Below are 20,984 nucleotides of genomic sequence, written 5' to 3'. Positions count from 1 at the left end.
ATGGCTGCTTTTGGGCTACAATGGCAGAGTTGCACAGACAAGCAGGGACCTACATGGCCTGCAAAGCCTAAAATATTTACCCTCTGGCCCTTTGCAGAAAAAGTTTGCCTACTCTTGGTTTGGATGAACTAGAATTAAAACCTATTGTAAACTCTCATAAAAAGGGCTAAGTGGAGTACAGTTGTTAGAAGGTGCTCAGTGAACACTTGCCAAAAGAATGAATGAGAAAGAAAAGCCAAAAAGTTAAGTTTTTACTTCCAGATGCACTGTGATACTAGTACCTTTTGGGCAAGGGCCACATGTATAAGAGAAAGTGATCTACCATTGATGAGAACTTACCTTAGACCATCTGATTCCTGATTTCATTTAGGCCCCCACAGCAACCTAACACGTAGATATTATCATTGCATGGGCTTGGCGATGACGAATTTCCTCCTGTTCAGAGACTTTTGCATTTCATCTCAGGACTTTAGCTCTGTTCCTGATGGCTGAGGTACTGACCATCTGATTGCTTGATAAATAATACAGTGTTTAAAACATCTTATAAAAGTATTTTCGATTTACACAAAAGTTGCAAAAATAGTTCCGAATTTCTATATACTCTTCATCTAACTTCTCCTAATGTTAATATCTTATATGTGTACTTTAATGATCAAAACCAAGAAATTAACACTGCAACAAAACTATTAACTAAAATACAGATCAAATTGAAATTTGGCCAGCTTTTCCAGAATGCTCTGTTCCTCTTTTAGGATCAGCTTCAGAAACCACATTGCATTTAGTTGTCATCTCTCCTTAATCTCCTCTGGTCTGTGACAGGTCCTCAATTTTTTCTTGTCCATCATGACCTTCCACTTGTGAATACGACAGTTTTTTCTTGTCCATCATGACCTTCCACTTGTGAATACTACAATTTTTTCTTGTCCATCATGACCTTCCACTTGTGAATACTACAGGTCAGTTAGTTTTTAGACTGTCTCAATTTGGGTTGTCTGATGCTTTCTCACAATTAGTTTGAAGTTACTCATTTTGGTGAGAATATCACAGAGGAAATGTGCTTTTCTCCCTGCATCACATCAGGGGGTCCATGACGTTGCTCTGTCTCATTACTGGCGATGCTTACCTTGATCACCTGGTTAAGGTAGTGTCTTCCAGGCTGCCTCACAGACAGAGCAACACTGAAAGATATGCAAACACCTAGACACAATTAGATGCTTTACCTACTAAAACGGCTGTAAACAACTACTACTTACATCAAATTCAAATTTATCTTAGTTTATTCCTAATTCTAAGTCTCCAGGTTAGGTTTTCCCACAAAAATCTTTGCCAGCTGTTACCATTTCTTCTTTGAACTTAAACCTAGAACAGAAGATCTGACTATATTCTCTTCTAATCAGCCCTCCTTTTCTGTTACCTCATGATCCAAGAAAAAGAAGAGTAAAAATACTTCCTTTGCAATCCACTGGTGTCTGTAAATATCCTTTCTTTCTGTTCAGTGGAGGAAATGTCTCTCCTCCTAGTAAGGTCAATCCCTCACCTGAATCCTAGCCCCGCCCACCTCATCAGGTTTAAGTAATGATGGTGGATCTTCAGGATGGAAAACGCTGCAGCTGGTAAATATTCATTCGTAGAAGACTATTGACATGGGAAAGTGTTCATAATATATTCCATATAGTTGCTACCATTTCCAAGGCTTTCCATTCCTTTGCGTACATAGATATTTCCATCTGTTATCATTTTCCTACCATCTGAAAAGGACTTCCTTCAACATTTCTTATAGTGTAGCTTGTCGGTGATAAATTCTTTCATCTTTTGTGTATCTTCAAAAGTGTTGATTTTGCCTTTTTAAAAGAAAGCTTTATTGAGTTATTATTTACATATCATACACTTCAGTCATTTAGAGTGTAAAATTCAATGGTTTTAATATATTCACAGAGTTGTGCAGCTACGACCACAGTCTAACTTTAGAACATATTTTTATCATCCCAATGAGTCTGTACCCATTAGCAGTCACTCTCAATTCCTCTCTCCCCTGTGACTCTTCAAGCCCTAGGCAACCACTAAATTTATTTCTTGTTTTAATAGATTTGCCTATTTTGGACATTTCATATAAATGGAATGATTTTCTTTCCCTCTTATAAAATGAGAAAAACATTTGATTTTTTAAAAGTGAAATAAATTGTCATAAAAAATTAAATGAAACAATACAATATAGGTCTTTTGTAACTTTCACTTAATATTTTCAAGGTTCATCCATGTTGCAGCATGTGTCAGTACTTTATTACTTCTTATTGCCAAATAATATCCCATTTTACTTATCTTTATTAAAAAAAAAAAAAAACTTATGCTGGGAAAAGAATTCCAGGTTGATCCTTTTTTTCCCCATAGCTTTGAATATGTTGCTCCACTGTCCTCTCACTTGCCTTGTTTCTGAAAATAAATCCTCTGTCATCCTTTTCTTCATTCTCTATTTACAACATGCCTTTTTCTCTGGTTATTTTTCATATTTTATCTTTTTAACCTGTTTTTAGCAATTTGATTATGATGTGCCTTGATGTATTTTTTTCACATTCCTTGTGTTTAGAGTACATTAAACTTCTTGGATCTGTGGATTTATAATTTTCATCAAATGTGGAACATTTTTGGCTTTTATTTCTTCAAATATTATTTCCTGTCCCCAACCAATTTTATAAACACACATGTCTCTATGTATATGTATATATATATATGCATTTAAAGATCATTGATGCTCTTTTATTTAATTTTTTATCTGTGTGTTTCATTTTGGATAGTTTTACCTGGTTGGTTGCTGGATATTTTTGTATTCCTATAAATATTCTTGAACTTTGTTCTGGGACATGGTTAAGTTACTTGTAAACAGTCTGGTCCCTTTAGATCTTACTTTTCAGTCTTATTATGTGGGATCAGGGCAACATTTATTCTAGGGTGAACTGTTCTCCAGTCCTGAGGCAAGACTCTTCTGAAAACAACTCTACCCAATGCCCTGTATTCTATGAAATTTTCCAGTCTTGACTCTTAGGAATAGACACTATTTCCTGCCTTGTGTGAGCGCTGTGTTCCCTCTAATCCTTCGGGTGGTTCCTTTTTTTGGCCTCAGGTAGTATTCTTACATGCCCACACTGACTAGCATACTGATGAATACTTAAGGAGAGCTGTCTGCAGATCTCTAGAGTTCTCTTTCTGTGTAACTCTCTCTTCTCCAATAACCTATCATGGGAGCTCTAGCTTCCATGGTATCCCTGGATTCTCAGCTCTGTCTCTTCATTTGAGGAAATCTGCTGGGCTCTGGCTGGGCTCCTCATCTCTGCACATGGCTGGAAATGTGTATTAGTCCATTTTCATGCTGCTATAAAGACGTACCCAAGGCTGGGAAGGAAAAGAGGTTTAATGGACTTATGGTTCCACATGGCTAAGGAGACCTCACAATCGTGGCAGGAGGCAAGGAGGAGCAAGTCACATCTTACATGGATGGCAGCAGGCAAAAAGAGAGCTTGTGTAGGGAAACTCCCATTTTTAAAACCATCAGATCTCGTGAGACTTATTCACGATCATTAAAACAGCACGAGAAAGATCCACCCCCGTGATTCAATTACTTCCCACCAGCTTCCTCCCACAACATGTGGGAATTGTGGGAGTTACATTCAAGATGAGATTTGGGTAGGGACACATCCAAGCCATATCAACATGTAAGCTTGGGAATTCATTGGCTCACCTTCTTGGTTTTCCATCTGTCTTTCCCTGCTTGCTGCCCTAGTGTCTTGAAAAGCATGGTTCCATATATTTTGTCCGGTGACCTTGGATGTTTCTGACAAGAGAGTGAAGTGGTTCCTGTTATTCCATATTGGCTGCAGGTGAAAGTCCTCCACTATAGACTTTTAAAGCGAGAAAGAACCTCAAGTTATTTAGGGAAATTCTTCTTTTCATGGATGAAAGCTCTGAGGCTGAACAGAGTCCTGTGGTCTATATTAGAAAGAGCCCTAAACTAGGTTGGGATACTGTGTTGTAGTCTTGATTTTGTTATTAACTAGTATGCAGCACTCTTAAGTGATTTGCTCACGAAATAAAGGACTTGCTACTCCTATTTCTCCTCCTCATCCTCCTTTGCTTTTGCAGGAGTAATTGAAAACAGTTTTTCCAAAGACTTTAATGTATCAGCCGTTAGTTCCTTCTAGGTCATAGCTCAAAATGGGTTAGAAATATGAGGGTGGCTCTACTGAGGCTGTTTCACAAAGAGAAAAGAGTTGACAGAAAAAAGAAAATAACTGAATCATGATCGAATGTGACCATTGAGAGTGGAGTTGATAGCCCTCTTTGTCTCACTGAAGTGCTTAATAAAAAAGGACAGTACACATTATGTATTAAAAATTTCCATCCAATCAGTTAGTATTTTAACAGTAATCTTATTTCTCAAAGTGTTTTTAAATGAAAGCTTATTATAATCAGAAATATTGGTTAATAGGACACTGCTGTACATATGGCCATGATACTCAATAGCTACTCTTCAGAAACCCCTCAAAATAACCCCCCAACACCTTCGTATAGTAACTTCCTGACATGTCTCTCTGTGTATATTCTCAGAACATATATCGCAATTGGAAATTATCTTATTAACCTATTTCCCTCTTTCTTCTTGTGATCCTTAACCCCACCATTTGTGTGGGGGCTTTGTGAGGGCCCAGATCATCTTCATTAGTGGCTCTAGAGCTTCGTGCAGGGGCCAGACACTTAGTGGGGCTTCACTGTGGATTCAATGAATCAATAGATAAAAGAATGAAACTCCTACAAAAATTCAGTACATCTAGGATGAAGCAGGACAGCCAGAAACTGAGCTTGGATTCAGAAACTTTAAATTAAACATTCATTCTGGGCCAGGCACAGTGGCTCAGACCTATAATCCCAGCACTTAGGGAGGCCGAGGCAGGAGCCTAGGAGTTCAAGACTAGCCTGGGCAACATAGTGAGACCTTGTCTCTACAAAAAAAAAAAAAAAATTAGCTGAGTGTAGTGTCTTGTACTTGTATTCCTAGCTACTTGAGAGGCTGAGGCAGGAGGATTGGCTGAGCCCAGGAGTTCAAGGTTACAATGAGCCATGGTTATGCCATTGCACTCCAGTCTGGGCAACAGAGTGAGATCCTGTCTCAAAAAAATAATAATAATAAATAAATTCAACATCTGTCTTGATGTAAGCTGTGTTCATTCATTTAACAGGTATTAAGGCAAAACTGACTGTGTTGGAGGCTCTCTGTTCAAATGCATCAAATTCTGGACAAGTCACTTGAACTGCCTGGGCCTTATTTTCCTCCCCTGACAAATGGAGACAGTGGTATCTGCCTCATGATAATGTATGGAAAAGCACTCTGTCAAGTGCAGCCCTCTACATAAATGTAAGATATTGTTAACTACCTATTTTTACATAACTTTACTCTGAATTTTTAATCTTTCTAAAAGGGTATTCATGGCCTTAGTCTGGAAAGACTTAAATGGCTTCCTATATTTATTATATAAATCTCTGCTGATATAAGCAGCTAGTAATTTTTTCTTTAGATTTTTTTTCCTTTTCTTCGGTGGGAGCATCTTAGTGCTTTGGCTTTTCTCGAGGAATGATAAAATGTCTTCATCCTCTCTTGACACTTCTCCCTGAGATGGATGAGTGTAGGAGTGCTGTTTGGAAGTAGGCCACTGGGGAGGAGGAGAGGAGAAGGGAAAAGTTAGTGTTTGCATGTTGCCTTGGTTACAGGCATCACCTCCCTTCTGATTCGGGCCTGCCCTCCCAGAAAGCCTGGTTTTAATTTTTCCTTTGAGATGGGGACAGGGCTTTGCTGCCAATTTAGATTTCACTGGTCAGCTGTTTGGCAGACTCTGGGCCCCTGAGGCCATTTCTTTTTGCTTGGGCTATTCACCGACCTTTTGTGCAGCCACATCCCCTTGGTCTGATGGTTCTGATCTGGCTTAGGTTGAATGACCTTGTTATTGCTGCTCTCCTGATCACCCTTAAAAGACCCACTCTGGCCACAATTGTGCACTGGAGTGATGTGTCATCCCAGAAGATAAGAATGTGATGAAACCCTGTTGTACCAAATAAATAACCCATGTTTTTTCCCTCCATGTCTTGATAAATGCATTTCATGACTGGAAAGTCACTAATATGTTTACACATGACAATGGTGAAGTGATGTAAGGAAAAGATTGAAGTTATCCGTGTAGGAGGGTTCTAAGAGCTGAGCTTTACACTTGAAGCAATGCAGTTTGGTTGGTTGGTTGATTCTGGTAGGTTCATTCTCTGTCAAATTGAGTTAACTGTCCAATTCTGTCCATGGAGATTGTGAGAGGCTGCTTAGGAGGCCAATGTACCTGAAGGAAGGTTTCGAGGGCCAATGTGAGTTGGCACGGAGGTACCGCTAAAGAGGAGAGATAAATGGAGCAGCCAGGAAGCAGACCAGGGTATCAAAAGCTAAGAGAAAAGTGAGCCATAAGTTGAACTGATGGAACCCAGGCAGAATTACGGTGGAGGAGGGAGAGCGCGTGGTTGCTCATGAAAAAGGGTGAGGAAAAGGAATTAAGGGCAATATGTGGCAGAAGAGGCTGGTATTCTAGTATCTGAATCTAGGGATACTGGACATTCTCTAGGTCATTTCTGGGATGGGATCGCAGGAGACTCTTCCTAGGTGTGCTGAGGGTGGGGACAGGGATTCCTCATGTTGAAAAATCAGATCACACTGTAGTATAGTGAGGATGATACTAATATATGTGACAATGCCGGGTAAGCTGTAAAGCAGTTCAATTGTTAGTGATTATTGCTGTTTATTCTATGATAATAATAAACATGTGTATTGTTGCCCCTTCCTGGGTCCCTGGAAAAATCTTTTCCTACCCACTGACCTCAGTCAAGTCCACCTCCATCCATTGGAGAGGTTCCAGCACTGCAGAACCTACAAGAAGAAGGGGTTCACCCTCCAGTGGTCTCCCAAGGGTCTCCTTTGCCCTTGCGCAAAATTGGAAGAGACTGGGATTAGTGACCTTTTCTCTGTCAAGAAAGTATCCTTTTGAGCATTTCTTCCAGATGAGTGGGCTCTTCTCATTCTATATCTATATAACCAAAAGAGACCTTTGAAAACTCCTTCTAAAAACAGAATGATTTCCTGGAACATGACTTGCTATCTTCCCTCATTAAAGACAGACATTGTTGGCAACCAGATAGCTACCGCCCTTGCTAAAAAGAATATTGTAAAGTTCTGCACTCTGATATACATGCAAAATGCCAAGCATTCTTATTAGTGATAATAAAATGAAGACATTCAGGCCCAGAGTAGTTGAGTGACTTGTTCAAGGTCACCCAGCTAGTACAAGGCAGAACTAGATTTAGAGACCAGGCTGTGAACTCCAGACCCTATGGCATTTCTTTGCCTCTTAAGTGTCATGTTACCTTTGAGATGTTATCTTAATGACCCCCGAGTCCTCACCCTGTTTCTGGAAGAAAGAGTATATCCTTTGTGAACCAAGCTATTCAGTATTAAAGAAAGCATTTTAAGTCTGAGGCATATTGTGAATAGTGTTTAACATTCCTGAACTCGAGGCCTGGCCATCTTGGCCTGCTCCCTTTGATGGTAAGTTAAACATCAAGGCTGTAATAATAGACTCTGCATGTCTTAATAGAGAATAAAAGCTGGGCATTTTGCACGTGCACAGGAAATTCCTTTAAAATAACCAAATATTAGGAGTTTATTTTTTATTCTTAAAATAAGAAATTGATTTATCTTCAAAAGTTACTTTCCAGAGCTCTTCTTATACAGAGTATTTTTCAGCTGAATGTAATGTTAATGTCTGTGCAAGCAGCATGTGTAAGACATGAAACTCCATAGTCACCCAGGCAACATTCACGCTACCATCTTCTTTCTGTTGGGTCATCCCAGGAGCCTCTTAACTGGTCTCTCTACCCTTGCTCATTCTTCTTCACCCCCATAATTTACTGATCTTTGGTTCACCCAGGACCCAGAATGAACCTTCTAAAATGAATGTCAAAACAGTTTACTCTTTCTCTACTCTTTTTTTTTTTCCCTATGTCTTCATTCAACAAATGTTTGCTGAGCCCTTACTTACGCCAGGTGCTGTTCTAGGTGCTGAGGATATATCAGTGAGTCAAGCAAAGATTCTAGCCGTTGTGGAGTTAGCAGAGCAGGCAGAGAATAATAAAGATCACTAATAAAAATGAAAGGAGCAGAGACTAGGAAGAAAAATGCAGCAAGGGAAAGGGATCATGCAAAGATTGGGGATAGGGTTGAGGGAGAGCCATTCACCTTTTAAGATAGCATGGTCACCTTAGACCACATTGAGAAAGTCATTTGAGCTCAGAACCCTCAAACGGTTTCCCATCTCAGAGAAAAACCCAAAGGCCTTGCAATCGCCTATAAGACCCTACAAGATCTAGACACTCCCACATCGCAACTTCTCTGACATCATCCCCTATTACTATGCCTCTGGCTAAGTGGTCTTCAAACTTTGGTAGTATTCGATCATCTGGAGAACTTGTTAAATCAAAGATCACTAACACTAGAGAAATCCAAATAAAGTTTGCAGTTTAGTTATTAGTGTGGTATAACTGTTAATCTCTTAGTTTTGAAAAATGTGCCATGATGGAGTAAGAGGCTGACATCAGGGGGAGATGGGTGTAAGGAAAATCTTTGTACTGTCTTTACAACTCTTCTGTCAATCTGAAATTATTTCAATATAAAAAAGTTAACACACACACATATACATGCACATACACACTGCTGGGCTGCACCCCAGAGTTCCCATACCTGCAAGTGTGGAATGGGGCCTGAGAATTGGCATTTCTAACTAGTCTCCAGGTGAAACTGATGCTGTTTGTCCTAGGACTCTGTTTGGAGAACCACAGCCCTGGGTAACTCTGCTCCAGCCAAGACATCCTTGGTCCCCCTGGAACAGCTCAGCAGGCTCCTACCTCAGAGCATCTGCACTTGCCTAAAATGCAATTTCCTTGAGACCAAAGTGTGCAAAGCTCATTCCCTTAACACCTGCAGGTCTCTTCTCCACAGGGAAGCATATTCACTTGATTCAAAGTGCCCACACCGTTCCTCACTGTCTCCCGTGTCCATCTTTCCTGCTTTATTTTTTTCTATTATAGCACTAGGAAGTGACAGACTCTGTACAGTCATGCACTGCATAGCTGTGATTTAGTCAATGAGGGACTGAATATACAACGGTGATCCCATAAGATTATGATGGAACTGAACAGTACCTATCATTTAATGACTTCGTAGTCATCCTAATATAGTAGCAATGCATTACTCACGTGTTTGTGGAAATTCTGGTATAAACAAACCTACCGTGCTGCCAGTTGTATAGAAGTCTAGCACATACAGTTCATGTGCATGATAACACACTTGATCATGATAATACATGACTATGTTACTGCTGGACATAATTCATGATACTATACCTGTTATCGTTATTTTATAGTGTACTTCTACTGATAAAAAAAGTTAATGGTAAAACAGCCTCAGGCAGGTCCTTCAGGGGATTTTCTAGAAGACAGCATTGTTTTCATAGGAGATGATAGCTCCATGCATATTACTTCCCCTGAAGACCTTCCAGTGGGACAAGATGTGGAGGTGGAAGACCGTGATATGGATGCTTTTGACCCTTTGTAGACCCTTTGTGTTTGTGTCTTAGTTTTTAACAAAGTAGTTTAAAAAGTAAAAAAAATTAAATGAAAAAAATTAAAAATAGAAGCAAGCTTATAGAATAAGGATATAAAGAAAATAGTTTTGTGCAACTGTGCAATGTGTCTGTGTTTTAAGCTCAATAGTATTACAAAACAATAATAATTAAACAATGAAAAGTATATAAAGTAAAAATATTACAATAGGGTAAGGTTAATTTATTATTGAATAAAGAAAAAACTTTAAATAAATGTAGTGTATCCTAAGTGTACAGTGTTTATAAAGACCATAGTGGTGTACAGTAATGTCCTAGGCCTTCACATTCACTTACCACTGACTCACGGACTCACACGGAGCAACTTCCAGTACCGACAAGCTCCATTTATGGGAAGGGTCCTATAGAGGTGTACCATTTTTTTATCTTGATACTGTGTATTTTTATTGTTCCTTTTCTACGTTTAGATACACAAATACTTATCATTGTGTTATAATTGACAGTATCCAGTACATTAACATGCTATGCAGGTGTGTAGCCTATAGGAGCAATAGGCTATATCATCTAGGTTTGTGTGAGTAAGCACACTGTGTGATGTTCACACAAGGACAAAATCACCTAAGGACACATTTCTCAGAACGTACCCCTGTCGTTAAGCAATGCATGACTGTATTTACTGTTCATGTATATTTCTGTCTACCAACTCCCGTCCCAGAAATGTAAATTCCATGAGAGTAGCTTCTCTGTCTCATTCTTTGCCATGTCCCTGGCACTTAGAAAGGCGTCTAATCAGTGTATGCTCAAAGACTACACGTTTACTGAAGGAAAGAATGAATAGAGTAAAACTGTCCATGAGGAGTGGTGGAGCGGAGTGGTTAAGAGGTGGATGAAGCTGGAAACCATCATTCTCAGCAAACTAACACAGGAACAGAAAACCAAACACCGCATGTTCTCACTCATAAGTGGGAGTTGAACAATGAGAACACATGGACACAGGAAGGGGAACATCACACACCGGGGCCTATCGGGGGTGGGGCTGGGGAGGGATAGCATTAGGATAAATACCTAATGTAGATGACGGGTTGATGCGGGCAGCAAACCACCATGGCACGTGTATACCTAGGTAACAAACCTGCACGTTCTGCACAGGTATCCCAGAACTTAAAGTATTAAAAAAAATAATAATAATAAGCTCAGCTTCAAGAGTCAGAATGATTTGGGCTCAAATGCTTACTCAGCCACATCCTTCTTGTTTATTTAGCCTTGGAAAAATTACTTTCCTCAACTACAACCGGGGGTTTCCAGTTGTACTATCTCATAGAGAAATGTGAAAATTCAATGCAGTAATGCAGATAAATTATCACAGGGCTGGGCACAGAGTAATATCTCAATAAATGTCAGTTCATACTATTTTTGCTCTACAAATTTGACCCCTGTGATAATTCAAACAGGACCTTGGTTAAACTTCAACTTTGTGTAGAAAACCATTTCTTTGGGGTTGGTAAAAAGTGAATAATGCTATGGAGAATATTTAAGCTACTAACAGAAGAAACTATTTTTAAATACTCCCAAGCACTTTCAAAGTGTCTGGTTGCTGTTCCAATTATCTCTACTTTTGTTGAAAATCATTCTATGTAACCGTGAAAGTAAAACCTCTAAGGATTGTTCCAAACTATAGTTGGAAATGCTTTAAATAAACTTTGTTAACCTAACTTATCTTAAAACTACAAAAATAGGTTTCTTTCCTTAAAAATATATATGTTTATAAATACATATTTAATTACAAATATATTATATCTCTATGTTATATTAATAGAAAATGTAATGTATTCCTATATGTTAATACCTAATATGAAGATTGATTTTAATATATTTATGTTTAATAAATATTTACACATATATTTCTTTATTTATAACTATTTATATTGATTTATAAATGAGCGTGTTCCCTGATTTAGAAATCCAGATGGAGCTAATTCACGCAGTTCTGATTAACACAGCTTTTGTGTAGCTCCACACCATGTGAATGCAACTCCTTGCTTAAGAACTCAAATGCTGACCCACAGTATTTACCAGATGTGGAAGATGATCTATATTTGTTGTGAGGCAGATGTACCAAGTTGAAATCTTTTTTTTTTTTTTTTTTTTTTCACTTTTTCCCTATTATGCTCCTCCCAACATTCACATCCTCGCCACCAACTCTTAATGAAAGCTTCATCCGTGGGTGGCATCTTGGCCAGCACCCTTAGAACTGGGTTTGCAATGGACATCATAACTGTCAATGAAAAGACTCAGAGATAAAAGCACTTAGAAAAGAAAAGTTAACTTGCAACAAGGGCAGAGGAGTCAGACTTCAAAAAGACTGGCTTGCCACACAAAAAACACAAAAGGTTTTTAAAGAACAAAACCACAAGCTCACCAAGGCTACCAAGGGCATGTGAGTCTGTTCATGGTAAGGAAAAAAACAGCATTTTGACATGATTATTGTAAGAGAAAGGTTGTGACATACTTCAGTTATGGGCATTGCAAAAATCAGGAACACAATTGTCTTTGCTAGGGGTCCATGCTTATGAGAAATGCAAATTTCATTTATTTTGGGGACCAGAGACAGATAGAGCACCTATTATTTTTGTTAATTTCAGGGTTCAAAATTTGCCTGTATGTTTTTTTTCCCTTGATTATAGTATGTGTCATGCATGTTTACTAATCATGATGACAGGCCACAATGTCAGTTTTGCTTTACAAAATGTCCTTGGTCACCAAGTTCAGCTTTTGCTCAGGGTCCAGCCCTTGTTGCTTCTGTTCTTAATGGGTTTTCTGTTTTCCACAATTGCCCACCCATTACATTAACAGTAGCTGACATTGACTGAGTGCTAGGGACAGAGGTAGGTGCATTATACAATAATAGCTCATATTTATTGAACTTTATTCCAGGATTTCCTGTTCTAAACAGTCTTCATATTATCTCATTCAATCTTATGATAACCTAAAAGGTAGATACTATTATAATCTCCATTTACGTAGGAAGAAACTGAGGCACAAAAAGGTAAGCAACTTGCTTGACATCACACAGGCGATAAGCAGAGGAGCTGGGATTTGAACCTGACTCCAGAGTCCCAACCATGCTATGCTGTGCTGGTCCATCTGCAGTTGCATATTTTCTTCCTTTTCTAAAATAATTTTTATTTTGTATTTTTGTGGGTACATGGTAGGTATATACATTTATGGGAAATGCAATGCATAACAATCACATCAGGGTAAAAGGGGTATCTGTCATCTCAAGCATTTATCCTTTGTGTTACAAACAATCTAATCATAATCTTATTTATTTTAAAATGTACAATTAAATTATTATTGATTATAGTCACCCTGTTGTGCTATCAAACACTGTATCTTTTCTCTTTCTAATTATATTTTTGTACCCGTTAACCATCCCCACTTCCTCCCTAACCTCCCACTACCCTTCCCAGCCTCTGGTAACCATCCTTCTTGCTTATCTCCATGATTTCAATTGTTTTAATTTTTAACTCCTATAAATAAGTGACAACAGGCAAAGTTTGTCTTTCTGTGCTTGGCTTGTTTTACTTAACATGATGACCTCCAGTTCCATCCATGTTGTTGCAAATGACAAAATCTCATTCTTTTTTATGGCTGCATAGTACTCCATTGTGTATATGTGCCACATTTGCTTCATCCATTCGTCTGTTGATGGACACTTAGGTTTAGGTTGCTTCCAAATTTTGGCTTTTGTGAATAGTGCTATAATATACATGGTAGTCCATGTATCTCTTCAATATACTGATTTTCTTTCTTTTGGGTATATACTTAGCAGTGGGATTGCTGGATCATATGGTAGCTCTACTTTTAGTATTTTGAGGAACCTCCAAACTGTTCTCCATAGTGGTTGTAGTAATTTACATTCCCACCAACAGTGTTTGAGGGTTTCCTTTTCTCAATGTTTTTGCCAGCATTTGTAACTGCCTGTCTTTTGGATATAAGCCATTTTAACTGGGGTGAGATGATATCACATTGTAGTTTTGATTTTAATTTCTCCTATGATCAATGATGTTGAGTACCTTTTCATATACCTCTTTGCCATTTGTATGTCTTCTTTTGAAAAATGTCTACTCAGATCTTTTGGCTCATGTTTCAATCAGATTATTATATTTTTTCCTATAGAGTTGTTTGAGCTTCTTATATATTCTGGTTGTTAATCCCTTGTCAGATGGATGGTTTGGAAATATTTTCTCCTATTCTGTGGGTTGTCTCTTCAATTTGTTAATTGTTTCCTTTACTATGCAGAAGCTTTTTAACTTGATGTGATCCCATTTGTCCATTTTGGCTTTGGTTACCTGTGCTTGTGGGCTATGACTCAAGATATTTTTGCCCAGACCAACGTCCTAGATTGTTTTCCCAATTTTTTGTAGTAGTTTCATAGTTTGAGGTATTAGTTTTAAGTCTTTAATCCATTTTGATTTGACTTTTGTATATGGGAATAGATAGGGTCTAATTTCATTCTTCTGCATATGGACATCCAGTTTTACCAGCACAATTTATTGAAGACTGTCTTTATGGACATTTATTTAAAATATGAGCATTTTAACAATATTGATTTTTCCAGTCCATGAACATGGAATCTCTTTCCAGTTTTTTGTTACCTCTTCAATGCCTTTCACCAGTGTTTTATAGGTTTTATTGTACAGATCTTTCACTTCTTTGGTTAATTCCTAGGTATTTAATTTCATTTGTAGCTATTGTAAATGGGATTATTTTCTTGATTTCTTTTTCAGATTGTTTGCTGTTGGCATATAGAAATGCTACTAGTTTTTGTATGTTGATTTTGTATCCTGCAACTTTACTGAATTTGGTTATCAGATCTAATAGTTTTTGGGTGGAGTCTTTAGGTTTTTCCAAATATAAGATCATATCATCTGCAAACAAGGTTAATTTGATTTCTTTCTTTTTAATTTGGATACCTTTATTTTTTTATCTTGTCCAGTTGCTCTAGCTAGGACCTCCAGTACTATATTGAATATCAGTGGTGAAAGTGGCATCTTTGTCCTGTTTCAGATGTTAGAAAAGAGGCTTTCCATTTTTCCCCATGCAGTATGGGTCTGTGGGTCTGTCATATGTGGCTTTTATTATGTTGAGGTATGTTCCTTCTATACACAGTTTTTTTGAGGGTTTTAATGATGAAGGAATGTTGAATTTTATCAAATGCTTTTTCAGCATCAAATGGAATTATCATATTATCCTTCATTCTGTTGATAGGATGTATCACATTGATTTTCATATGTTGAACCATCCTTGCATCCCTAGGATAAATCACACTTGGTCATGATGAATGACATTTTTAATTTGTTGTTTAATTTGTTTTGCTAAGATTTTCTTGAGGATTTATGCATTAACGTTCATCAAAGATGTTGGCCTGTAGTTTTCTTTTTTTTTGATGTGTCTTTGTCTGATTTTGGTGTCAGGGTAATACTGGCCTTGTAGAATGAGTTTGGAAGTATTTCTTCCTCTATTTTTTGGAATACTTTGAGTAGGGTTGGTATTAGTTCTTCTTTAAATGTTTGGTAAGATTAAGCAGTATAGCCGTCAGGTCCTGGGCTTTTCTTTGCTGAGAGACATTTTATTACAGCTTCCAACTTACTACTTTTTACTGGTCTGTTCTTTTGAATTTCTCCATAGTTCAATCGTGGTAGATTGCATGTATCTTGAAATTTATCCATTTCTTCTAGGTTTTCCAACGTATTGGCATACAGTTGCTCATAGAGACCTCTAATGATACTTTGAATTTCTGTGGTATTGGTCATAATGTCTCCTTTTTCAGCTCCTATTTTACTTATTTGGGTCTTCTCTCCTTTTTGTAGTTAGTCTGGCTAAAGGTTTTTAAATTTTGTGTATCTTTCCAAAAAACCAACTTTTTGTTTCAGTGATCTTTTGTCCTGTTTTCTTTGATTCCATTTATTTTGGCTCTAATCTTTATTATTAATTTTCTTCTACTAATTTTGGGTTTGGTTTGTGCTTGCTTTTCTAAGTCTTTAAGATGCATTATTAGCTTGTTTATTTGAAGTTTTTCTCCTTTTTTGATGTAGGTGCTTGCAGCTTAAACTTCCTTGTTAGGACTGCTTTTGCTTTATCCTGTAGATTTTTATATATTATGTTTCCATTGTTATTTATTTCAAGCCATTTTTAAATTCTTTCTTAACTTCTTCATTAACCCACTGGTCATTCAAGAGCATACCATTTAATTTCTATGTGTTTGTATAGTTGCCAAAATTCTTGTTATTGATTTCTAGTTCTATTCCATTGTGGTCTCTGAAGATATTTAAAATTATTTTAATTTTTGAATGTTTTATGTTTTAAGACTTGTGTTGTGCCCTAACACACAGTCTATCCTTGAGAATGATCCATGTGCTGAGAAGAAGAATGTATATTCTGCAGCTGTTGGGTGAAATGTTCTGTAAATATCTGTTAGATCCATTTGGTGTATAGTACAGATTAAACCCAATGTTCCTTTGTTGATTTTCTGTCTGGATGCTCTGTTCAGTGCTGAAAGTGGTGTAGTAAAATCTCCAACTAATATTGTATTGGGGCACTATCTCTTTCTTTAACTCTAATACTATTTGCTTTATATATCTCAGTGCTCCAGTTTGGGGTATACATATTTACAATTGTTATATCCTCTTGCTGAATTGGCCCTTTTATCATTAGATAATGACCTTCTCTGTCTCTTTTTATGGTTTTTTTCTTGAAATCTATTTTGTCTGATATCAGTACAGCTATTCCTGTTCTTCATGGTTTCCATTTGCATGGAGTATCTTTTCCATCCCTTTATTTTCAGTCTGTGTTTTTATAGTTGAAGTGTGTTTCTTGTAGGCAACAGATCACGAGGTCTTTTTATTAAAATCTATTCAACCACTCTATGTCTTTTGATTGGAGAGTTTAGTCCATTTACATTCAGTGTTATTGTTAAGGATTTCCTCCTGCCATTTTGTTACTTTTTTTCCGGTTGTTTGTAGTTTTCTTTTTTCTTTACTTCCTACTTGTCTTTCCTTTATTTAAGGTGACTTTCACCGGTGATATGTTTTAATTCCTGCTTTTTATCTCTTGTGTATCCATTGTGTTTTTTTTTATTTGAGGTTACCATGAGGCTTCTAGTTGCATAGTTTCTTAAATCCTCACAACCCTGTGAGATGGGCATTATTACCTCCATGTTATAAATGAAGTAAGTGCAGAGTTTAACTGACTTACCAAAATGACATAGAAAATGGCAGAGTGAGAATTTAAATAGGAAACATTTTGTCCCTAAGATTTTCCAGTGCACTGTCACAATGTCTGTAAGATATCCTGGTTCTTGTTGGCCACCATGTGGTCTTTGGACAGCCCACATGACTTGGCCCTCTGGTGTATGACTTCCCTGGTTTCTCACTCTCTGGTGCTCAGACTCTTGAGATGTGTGGATTCTTGAGCAAGTTGGGATTAAGGATGAAGGGGTTCTTGTTTGCTAAAAGAAATAATTATTTTCCTATTATAAGTTATATATCCAAATTCAGTTCAGTCTTCACTAAGAGACCTCAGTGTACACAGTCCGGTGTTATGGGTCTGCTTTGGGGCCAGAGAGAGAGAACAGAGTTTGTCTAAGATACACCTTCCTTCTTTGAATAACTTATAATCTAATTGGGCAAACAAAAATGGCACTGAGACACAGACGTGCACTGAGCTTTCTTTGTGTTACTGATGGAATGCTATAAGGGTTCAAAAAGACACTGGAGCTCTTGGACAAGCCTCTTGGGGGATGAGGACCTTAATGACATGTGGAATCTGGAGGTGAGCAGGAATATTCACTAGGCATGGACAAAGAGGTAGAAGAAGGAGCTGGTGAGTAAATGTATTCAGGGAAGAGGGAGAGGAAGAGAGAAACTGACATATACTGATACCCTTTATATGTGCCAGATGCTGAGCAAGGCACTACTCCAATGACTCCTCAAATTAGCTATGCAATATCAGTGGGATTACTTTCATTTTACAGATGAAAAAAATCTGAGGCTCAGAAAGGTTAAGTAATTTGTCCTTGGTCACTCAGTTCTTAAGTGATAGAGTGGGGTTCAAACTCAGTCTTGACTGGTAACAAAATTCATGTTATTCTAATGCTGCTAGGATTTTATAGAATTTCCAACCTCCCCAGAAGAAAAGATCTACACAGGCAACTTGACTCCTTTCTGAACTCATGGCAAGAGAACCTTTGTTTGCTTTTGATGAGGCACAAACCTTGGTCCTGGCTTCTTGCTGATTGGTAAAGGGATACTTGCTGTGCTGGGGCCTCCAGCATGACAGGTCACAAGTCTGGGCCCTATGGGTTGAACATGGTGGACAGGGCCATGCCATGGTTTGGCCAGCTGGGCTCAATCCAACACAAAGGCAAGTTCTGGAAGCTGAAGCCTGAGCCTGAGGATCTAGGTAAGGAGGTCATGTCAAGTTGGTGCTGTCTGGAGAATACAGACAACCCCGTAGAAGCCTGTGGTGGACAGGTCAGTTTGGTTTCACTGACTGTGTGCCAGATAGGCCTTGTGCTAGGGACCAGAGATACCAAAGTGAATCAAACACAAACCTGGTCCTCACTGGGCTCGCAATTTTTCTGCACAGATGGGCAAAGAGATAATTTAAATATAACTTTATAAGTGTCATGATTCATTCAGCTATATTCAGCCTCCATATATTTGACTGTCTTCTGGGAAGGTTTTTGGAAGGACTGATCACCCAGCACCTGCTTCAGTGTGGACTCTGGGACCTGGGTGTGTCTACATGATCTATGATGCCATGACCCTGCAGGTTATAGCATGCCTAATGAGTGGAATGGTCAATCACATGATCAAAGCATGACACTTAGATGCATTGTTCATTTCTGAATATGCATTTACAAATAAAGGACAGAAAGTTATAATAGATATAACTTTGAATGAAGATTCTTCTTATGTGCTTTGTATATCAAGGTTCTGGCAGTCTCTGATGGAGCAAAATGTATACAGGCATACTTTGGAAGTATTGCAGGTTCAGTTTCAGACCACCAAAATAAAGCAGGTGGCACAAATTTTTTGGTTTCCCAGTGCATGTAAAAGTTATGTTTATATCATACTATAGTATATCAAGTGTGCAATAGCATTATATTGGAAAAACCAATGTACATACCTTAATTTAAAATACTTTATTGCTGAAAATGCTAACAATCACCTGAACCTTCAGCGAGTCACAATCTTTTGGTTGGTGGAGGGTCTTGCCTCAATGTTGATGGCTGCTGATTGATCAGGTGGGTGGCTGCTGAAGGTTGGGGTGACTGTGGCTATTTCTTAAAATAAGACAACAATGAAATTTGCCTCATTGTGACTCTTTTTTTCATGAAAGATTTCTCTGTAGCATATGATGCTATGTGTTAGCATTTTACCCTTAATACAACTTCTTTCAAAATTGGAGTCACTCCTCTCAAACCCTGCTGATGCTTTATTAACTAAGTTTATGTAATATTCTAAATCTTTTGTTGTCATTTCAACAATGTTTACAGCATCTTCACTAGAAGTAGATTCCATCTCAAGGAACCACTTTCTTTTCTCAACTACAAAAGGCAATGCCTCATCCATTCAAGTTTTATCGTGAGACCCAGCAATTCAGTTGCTTATTCAGATTCTATTTTAAATTCTAGTTCTTTTGTTGTTTTAACCACATCTGCAGCTGCTTCCTCCACTGAAGTCTTGAACCCCTCAAAGTCATCCATGAAGGTTGGAATCCAGATTCTTGTTAATGTTAATATTTTGACCTCTCCACATGAATCATGAATGTTCATAATGGCATCTAGCATGGTGAATCTTTTCCAGAAAGTTTTCGATTTGCTTTGCCCAGATCCATCAGAGGAAGCACTGTTTATGGCAGATATAGCCTTACAAAATGTATTTCTTAAATAATAAGACTTGAAAGTCAAAATCATTCCACGATCCATGAGCTGCAGAATGGATGCTGTGTTAGCAGACATGAAAACAACATTAATCTGCCTGTACATCTCCATCAAAGCTCTTGGGTGACAAGGTATGTTGTCAAAAAACAGTAATATTTTGAAAGGAACCTTTTATTGTGAGCAGTAGGTCTCCACAGTGGGCTTAAAATATTCAGTAAAACAGATGTGCTGTCATCCAGGCTTTGTAGTTTCATTTATAGAACACAGGTAAAGTAGATTAAGTTGAATTCTTAAGGGCTCTAGGGTTTTCAGAATGATCAGTGAGCATGGGCTTCAACTTAAAATTACCAGCTGCATTAGTCCTTACATGACAAGAGAGTCAGCCTGTCCTTTGAAGCTTTGAAGCTAGGCATTGAATTCTCTCTAGCTATAAAAGTCCTAGATGGCATCTTCTTCCATTAGAAAGCTGTTTCTTCTATGTTGAAAATCTGTTGTCTAGTGTAGTCACCTTCATCAGTTATCCTAGCTAGATTTTCTGGATAACTTGATGCAGCTTCTATATTTGTACTTGCTGCTTCACCTTTCACCGGCTTCTTTCCTTAAACCTCATGAACCAACCTCTGCTAGCTTCCAACTCTTCTTCTGCAATGTTCTCACCTCCTTCAATCTTGATAGAATTGAAGAGAGTTAGGGCCTTTCTCTGGATCAGGCTTCGGCTTAAGGAAATGTTGTGGCTATTTTGATCTATCTAGAACTCTTCACTGAAACTTTCTGCATATCAGCAAGAAGGCTGTTTTGTTGTCTTACTATTCGTGTGTTCACTGGAGTAGCACTTTTAATTTCCTTCAAGAGCCTTCCCTTTGCATTCACAGCCTTGCTAACTGTTTAGTGCAAGAGGCATAGCTTTCAGCCTATATTGGCTTTTGATGTGCCTTCTTTACTAAGCTTAATCATTTCCATTTAAAGTGAGAGCTGTGTAACCCTTCCTTTCACTTGAACCTTACAGGCCATTGTAGTGTTATTAGTAGTTCTCATTTCAATATTATTGTGTCTCAGGGAATGAAGAGGCCTGAGGAGAGGAGAAAGACAGGAGAGCAACAGTCGATGGAGCAGTCAGAGCACACAACCTGTATCATTTAAGTTTGCCATCTTCTAGGGACACAGTTCATGGCTCCTGAAAACAATTACAATAGTAACATCAATGATCACGGCTCACTGATCACCATAACAGATGTAATAGTGAAAAAGTTTGCAGTATTTCAAGAATTTCCAAAATGTGGCATAGAGACACAAAGTGAGTCCATCCTGTTGGAAAAAGGATACCATTAGACTTGCTCGAT

The sequence above is a fragment of the Macaca fascicularis genome, chromosome 11 (genome assembly GCF_037993035.2).
Source record: "Macaca fascicularis isolate 582-1 chromosome 11, T2T-MFA8v1.1".
NCBI classification, from domain to species: domain Eukaryota; kingdom Metazoa; phylum Chordata; class Mammalia; order Primates; family Cercopithecidae; genus Macaca; species Macaca fascicularis.
Note: the sequence above shows the minus strand (reverse complement) of the source record.